General features: G+C 38.9%; 1 long non-coding RNA gene across 1 annotated transcript; it reads right to left on the reverse strand.

Annotated features, from left to right (window-relative positions):
• Positions 1–3105: 3105 nt before the first annotated feature.
• LOC139434656 (uncharacterized) lies at positions 3106–3379 on the reverse strand. The gene is made up of 2 exons (XR_011643995.1): positions 3323–3379; positions 3106–3240 (listed from the first exon to the last, which is right to left on the reverse strand). It is a non-coding gene; the product is annotated as an uncharacterized lncRNA (long non-coding RNA).
• Positions 3380–8300: the final 4921 nt, after the last annotated feature.

Below are 8300 nucleotides of genomic sequence, written 5' to 3' on the forward strand. Positions count from 1 at the left end.
TTTCACGCAGTTAAAACCATTTACAGTCCGATAGTCTTTGCTGTGATGTCTACGGAAATTAACACACAGAAAATGAACTATAAAATGTGCTCGACGATGGACAGCGAGTAAAATTACGTGAATGAACTCGGGGTTTAATGACACACTAGTATCATCTGTCTTGTGAGGCTAGGCAGAAATAAATACCAACTATGTCAAACAGGATATAATCATTGAGTCACACATATTCAGATACAACTAATTACACTGCAGCAAGCTCTTGACTTGAATAATGACTTTCAAAAAGGGAAAATCAATCTGGAAAGAAAGTTATAGCTCAGATGAGTGTATTGGAGATGCAGTGTGTCCTGCTTTTGCACAGAGACAGGGCTTCAATCATTGGGTTGTGCCACTGAGTTGTGTAAGCCAGATGGCACAACTGGTGTCCTTCCTGTGTTTCTGCAGGTAACATGCATCCGTCGCATCCTGGCAACAGCTGCCGCATCAGCTGGAAAGGGAGCGCTGGGATTCTGTGGGGAATATTCCACAGCTCTGTATCCATTAGGCGATATAGGAGCCATTTGGTAGGAGCTCAATCCCCTCCTTCATGGCACAGTTATTAGGCAGATTAGATTTGGAGATGTGACTGCATGGATTTGGTCGGATAGATGACTGGATTTCACAGTGTCTGGCTCGCACAGCTGCAGAGATGCTTTGATTAATATCTTCCCAAAAGGAAACTTCATTAACCTCAGCAACTGTGTGCTTTACTATCATGACCACACACTCAGCTTGGAGTTAAAAGCTAGAGGCTCTATGTTATTTATTGATGTAATATTCTGGGCTTTTATGGTATATGCTTTAAGTTTTACAGATGCATATGTGCCAGGAATTGAGATCATACCAGTGTGTGTGTGTGTGTGTGTGTGTGTGTGTGTGTGTGTGTGTGTGTGTGTGCGTGCGTGTGTGTGTGTGTGCGTGCGCGTGCAGGTGTGTGTAGTCATTATATGAAATAATGACTTTAGAAAAACCTCTAAATTCTAAATTGATGGGCTTAAGGTATTCGACAGGTGATGTTAATCATACTTTGGTGTTTAAATATATTGAATACATACTTTTTATTTTGCCAAATATTTCAAACACATTGTATTGCTATCCCATGTGGCCCAGATGAGTAGCTCACATGGGCCGTGAAACACATAAAATAATCATGTAAAACACTTTAAGAATGAGGTGGACTATTTGTCCACCTGACCTCCTGTCTGTCTCTATTTAGACTTTCTGTACTCTAACATGAATTACATACAACTTGAGTTTTGTGCACAATATGATACAAATAAGAATGAGAGAGATATAGATAAATACATTCCAACTTGTACAAAATAAATAAATAATATTATTTGCTTACTGTCCGTGCTTCTCTGGAGGCCCAACAAATAATATTTTCAGTAAATGCTGAGCTCAGCCTGAATCCTGTCCAGACTATATTTCCTTCCCTTTAGGTACCATTAAAAAAATAAAGAATACATAATTTAGTTTATTGATGGCCTGCATCTGTTGCAACAATTGAGGATTTAATTCAATAAATTCTTATTTTTCAATTTAAGTAAATTCTTCAGGTAACCAGACCTAGGGTGTAGTTTGTGAGGTATATGTGTTTTTAATATTTTGTAAACGTCACCGAATATCATCCATCTTTGAGGTTGGATACATATAAAAGGGTACAAACCACATCATGTCTGGAATAGATGTGGTTAAGTGCAAAGGTTTTTCTGAAAATAATTAGTAATTGTTTTACATGTTACAAAACACCCATCTACTCCATGTAAATTCATATTTTCATTAATAAAACGTTGCTGCCAAAACAATGGTATTAGTCATATGTGCCTTCTCCTAATTAGACTCAATCAGCGCCATATAGATAGAAGAGTTGCGACAGCGGAGGTCCAAAATGCTTGATCGTCACGTGGTTCAGGGAGACTCAATAATTCCCCGGAAGTTCGTGACGGGCCATTTGAATCACGATTTGAATGCATTAATACCAGGATAGAAATGCAATTTTTGGTAATTAGTGGTCAATAAAGGTTTTGAATTGGAATATTTATACAACATATCGATATGTGTATGTACTATGTAGTTACATAAATGTTTTGTTTTTTTTAAAGTAAAATGTGCCAATATTTGAGGATTAAGATAAGAACATAAGAAGTACTCTATTGATACCAATTGGGGAAATGTTTACGCTGCAGCAGCAAAAGACAAGGCATTGAACATTAGACAGTTAAAAGACTAGAATTATACAATCGAAAATGTAAACATCTACAAAAAGTAGAAAATATACATAGTGTGAACAGCTATCTTACCTGTTAACATATACATGTTAGGCTAATGTTGCCTTGGTTAAAGAGCCTGTTGTTTATTGCTTTGAATTCATTAAAACAAATATTATCTTCTTAAACCTGTGTGGTAGTCAGGAGCATCACATCCTAATGTTTATTGATATATTTAGAGGGAGGGGATGGGAAGGAAGGTTTCAAAATTCTGATTAGATGGATCAGAAATGGTAGAAACCACCATGAATTCTACCATTTTTTTAATTCATGGTGGTTTCTACCATTTCTTTAATTCATGGTGGTTTCAGTAATCCCATGGTAATTGAGGACATAAGTAATCTAAATGACTATGACTTTCAGAAAGGACAGGAGACCCACAATGATTGTCAACTGACAGCACAATGAGTCAAAGGACTAGCAGCAGCAGCAGCAGCAGCAGCAGCAGCAGCAGCAGCAGCAGCAGCATGATGATGATGATAAATGTGTTGTTTTAGGAACATCCATTGTAAATAAATGGAATTCAATAAACATTGAATAGCATATCATGCAGTTTGTCTGTGCCTTTTCCTCCGTGTTGTCCTGGCATATAGTCTCCCCCATGGTTTGCTGTGCTGCCTGGGGATGCTCCAAGCGCTCAGAGAAAGGAGTATGAATGTAAAGTTTCCCCACTGACACAGAGAGGAGGAAAGAATGGCTGGCTCAAGTCAGAAGGAGCAATTTAACTATCACAAAAGACAGCAACAACATATGTGAGGTAATCATATTTTTCACAAAACGAAGACCACACCATTGGGAAGCTTAATGTCTGTTTAATCAAAATAAGGAACAGGGAGAGGCTTGCAGAACTCTGGGAGTTGAGACTCAGGCTCAGGGTGAGGGTCTCATTGCAGGTCTTCAGGCTCCATTCAATCCCCCTGGGGTTCTTGTGCTGAAAGAGGGAGACAGGAGAAAGGGTTAGATACATCTAGCAACCTGTAGGATGGGAAATTGCTGACCTATTTTAAACTTACCTTGTGTTTTCACTCTCACTTAAGTCCCTTTGCCATCAATCCAAAATCAGCTGAGCTGCAACATTATACAGACAGGTAATAATCATCAGAATCACAAGGACATTATATGACTGCTAAAAACACTCACCCATAAATTACGTTTTTGTTTACTGTTTAGAAGTCTCAAATATCCACTCCAAATCCATATCAATAGCGATGTATCACAAAAATAGCTCTCTTCCTTATTATTGTGTAACGTGAACTATATTATACTAGCTTGAACTCCAAAATGGATATCCTCATTTCACCACCTCCACCCACTACAATCACACGCCCCAATGTTATATTTAACTAATATGTAACTCCCTCCACCCCGGATAAAAGCACGTTAAGAAGCCCCTTTTCTCTAATTCCACAACATTTGATTGAATTAACATTAGGAGAACGGATGAATAGGCTGTTTGTGGTTAACGTGTGTTGCTAACTTTATCCGGTATCCTAGCCTAATCTGTTATCTGTAAACGTTCCCTAAATATACTGATTTAGGGATAATCCACTAACATCCTTTAATACACATGTTAATTTGACTCAGATTTGCTGATAATATCCGCAATATAAAGCTTTAAACGTCTTCTTACCTTTAAAAGTCCAACACGAATGGTCTATTATGCTGCTACGCTGCATACTGCTATGCTGCTTCGTTTTCTAAGGAGGTACAACTAAAAAGATATCAAAGACTTAACAACAAATTATTCTACCGTTACTACCTGTGCCGTGACAGGGCTCAGAAAAACAACATGTGTTCAGGTGTTTTCACCTGGTCACACTCCGCTGATGTGGATTGACCTTTAGGAATAAACATAATTTGGTCCAAGGATTTTAGTCATAATGAAAAGCTGTTTCATAATTTCTGAATGAAGTTAATGTCAATTAAATATTTTCGTGAACCTTAAACACTTTGTGTGCAGCAAACAATCTGTAATTTGAGGGTGTTGTGCTGGGGGGGGGGGGGGCTTTCTGCAACGGGGATGGATATGTATCAATCGTAGTATGTATAAAACACATCATCCTGTCATCGATGGTAACACAATCACACTGAGATATTAATGTCACCAAAACACTTTGAGGTCTACAGCAATTCAATTAAACTGCATAATATCCAAAGAAAATCAATGCTCTTCTCGGCCATATCTTCTTATGGCTCAACAGGCACCAACACCACCTCTGTGTTTTACCCTCCAAACACAGATTTAAACTCAATGAACTTCTGCTTCTTTGAATTGAGTGGAATAGGATGAACTCAATCACTGTGTTTATTTAAAATGCTGGACCCTACAACCTGGACAATTATGCTATCATACCAACAGAGCATCACTAATATACACATTAGACAAACTAATATAGCCCACACAAATGTGAATAAATTAAAGTCCATATATCGCCAACCTCCATTTTAAGACCAATCAGAAGCACTGTTAACTCATATCAATGAATATGCCATTAATGTTCTTGATATACACTGAACAAAAATATAAATGCAACAGTTTTGTTTTTGCTCCCATTTTTCATGAGATGAACTCAAAGATCTAAAACATTTTCTATATACACAAAATAACCATTTATCTCAAATATTGTTCACAAATCTGAAAAAAATCTGTGATAGGGGGGATCCGAGGGGGGGTCCGAAAACCAGGCAGTATCTGGTGTGAGGGGTAGGGTTAGGGTCATGTTGTGAATCGAGTGGCCTGTGTTCATCGTCCATAACATACGCCTGCTCATACCATAACCCCACCACCACCATGGGCCACTCGATTCACAACATTACCCTAAACCTAACCCTACCCCTCACACCAGATACTGACTGGTTTTCGGACACCCCCAATAAAGCAAAACTGCACGTTTCAGAGTGGCCTTTTATTGTGGCCAGCCTAAGGCACACCTGTGCAATAATCATGCTGTCTAATCAGCATCTTGATATGCCACACCTGTGAGGTGGGATGGATTATCTCGGCAAAGGAGAAGTGCTCACTATCACAGATCTTTTCAGATTTGTGAACAATATTTGAGAGAAATGGTTATTTTGTGTATATAGAAAATGTTTTAGATCTTTGAGTTCATCTCATGAAAAATGGGAGCAAAAACAAAAGTGATGCATTTATATTTTTGTTCAGTGTAGTTAATCAGTTAGTGCAAAAAATGAATACAAACAATGAATAAAGTATATCATAATTTGTGTAAAGTCTAAGGCGACTTGTTTGTCGGACTAACAATCCAATCTAGATATTTAGTGTAGTATCAGTTAAGACACAAAAAAGCAGCAAATACAAATTAGAAAGTGCAACAGTGTCACGATCTGTCTGTGTTGTGTTTTGTTTTGTCTAGATCTGTATTTGGTTTCCTGTCTGTGTGTTCCCTCCTACCTGTTCCCTCCTACCTGTTTACTTGATTGTGTTCACCTGGTGCCCCTGTGTTTTCTCCTCCCTCCTCACCTGTCTCTTGTTTCGTTGATTAGTCTTGTGTGTATTTAAGTTCTGTTTTTGCTGTTTGTCATGGTTGGTTCGTTCTGTTACGGTTGAGTGAAGGAAGCAGGACCCAAATGCAGATAATGCTGAAAAATACCTTTATTTCAAGGATAACGGGCAAACAGAAGACTCCCCGGTGAACTCAGTCACAGACAAAAGACGAACCAACAATGACAGACAGAAAAAACAGAACTTAAATACACACAAGACTAATCAATGAAACAAGAGACAGGTGAGGAGGGAGGAGAAAACACAGGGGCAACAGGTGAACACAATCAAGTAAACAGGTAGGAGGGAACAGGTAGGAGGGAACACACACAGACAGGAAACCAAAGACAGATCTAGACAAGACAAAACACAACACAGACAGATCGTGACAAACAGAACAATGACTATCTACTCACAATACGTGCCAAACGTCTTATTTTTTACTGACTGATCGATTTATTACTTCAGCTCAACATCATTATCATTAAGCTGGTAATAGTGATATAGTAGAGTGGACGTGAAAGTGTTATTGGCAAGTGAGGTAAGGAAAGAGTGACCCTAAGCCTAAGGGGATCAAGCCTCCTCTGTGTGTGCTTCTAGAACAGTCTGTAGGATCTCCACTGAGGCTTTATGAGCCTAATCCAGCGGACTGGTGTCAGCTCTGTGCAACAACCTCTCTGAAGATGCTCTCTGGGCCTGGCTGAACTCATCTATAAAACGGGGAAGAAGACTGAGGAGGATGAATTTGACTTTAAAGAAAGCAGGAAGATGACAGGACATTGTCCCTTTGCGAAGACCAGGACGCCATGTTTCTTACTAGAGATAAGGAGAAGGATCCGCTATGTTGAGAAGCTAAGAGTAAATTCAAAGAAGTGGCGCTGACTTTGTTCTCTGATGATTTTGACATTGTGCGCTCTTAATTTGAAACACTAAAGGAGAGAAGAAGTGTGAAAAGAGCAGTTGTGATGTGGGATGTTGACAGGCTTCAGATTGGAAAAGGTCAGACGTTATCTGGGCTCAAAGGTAACATTTTATCCTAGGAGCAATTTATCCTCTATGGTCTCGTTTGCACTTCTGAAAGAAAATACTGTTCTGAAAGCAAAACTAGGGGAACACATTTAGGTCGGATAAGAAAAGATTATTACTTTCTCTATTTTTTCTGTAAACAAGGGAAAAGGAACTGCTTCAAGCTCTTTCAGATATTTATTAAGTGTCTGCAGTTATAACTAGAGATACAGTAAATATGCTGATTGCATAAGAGGTGACGTCATTTTCACTGACCTATCTTCATTGCTTTACTAAAACAATTAACTGAAGGGCACATTTGACACATTTTCTATAAAATAAAACTGGCTTTGTAATTGTTGGGAGGGGCGTCATTAAGACTCTTTACTCGAGTACCAGAAGTTGCAGTCACACTCACAGATTCAATATTATTATATGTGTTCAATACACAAAATTACATTCATTTATTGTATACCAACACTCAATTAGACCTACATTTAAAAAGGGGGCAAAGGGAATGTTAAAGTAAAGCTAAGTTGCCTTTTAGTCATTTAGGAGAGAAATTACCACAGTCTTAAAAACAGTAAACGTTTGTTTTTGTTTTTTAATGGCAATTTGAATATCTATTTAAGCAACCAACCTCTATTCATAACATTCCCTGCAAGAAGATATGTTAACTATCAACCACAACTAGCACACTATATCTTGTTTGTATGTTTTATCTAAAAACATAGCATAAAAAAGTTAAGTAGCTGTTTTAAGATTTGCTGAACTATTTCACTATAGGCACAGTCTCTCCCCGGAGTCTCTAACTCTTCCAATGGAAAAGGAGTATTTCCCAAAATGTTGAAACATTTCTGAACACGTGTTTTTTCATATGGTCCATTTGAAGCAAATACATACTTAAGTGGGGCATTATTTCACCAAGTGTAACACACACACACACACACACACACACACACACACACACACACACACTCACTCACTCACTCACTCACTCACTCACTCACTCACTCACAATCACAATGAAACACAGGGGCTGGAAGGTCAGCCAGAAACATGACATCCTGCCACCATCGAGCGCCATCTAAGTGGGGGGAGGGGCTATTAACTCTGATGAAAAGCAATCTTTTTAGTAAGCTTGTCGATGAATAACTGTTGGTCGTGTTGGATGTATACCAAGCTAGAGAAACAGACGTAAACACACCAACCACCAGTCCATCAAACTGTTCTGTATCCGGGCTGGAGGTGTTGAGCTGTCCATGGTTCTGAAATATAATGTGTGCAGGAATACACAAGACCAGCGGTTCCCACACACACACACACACACACACACACACACACACACACACACACACACACACACACACACACACACACACACACACACACACACACACACACACACACACACACACACACACACACACACACACACACACACACACACACACACACACACACACACACACACACACACACAC

Source organism: Pseudochaenichthys georgianus, chromosome 10 (genome assembly GCF_902827115.2).
Source record: "Pseudochaenichthys georgianus chromosome 10, fPseGeo1.2, whole genome shotgun sequence".
Classification (NCBI taxonomy): Eukaryota; Metazoa; Chordata; class Actinopteri; order Perciformes; family Channichthyidae; genus Pseudochaenichthys; species Pseudochaenichthys georgianus.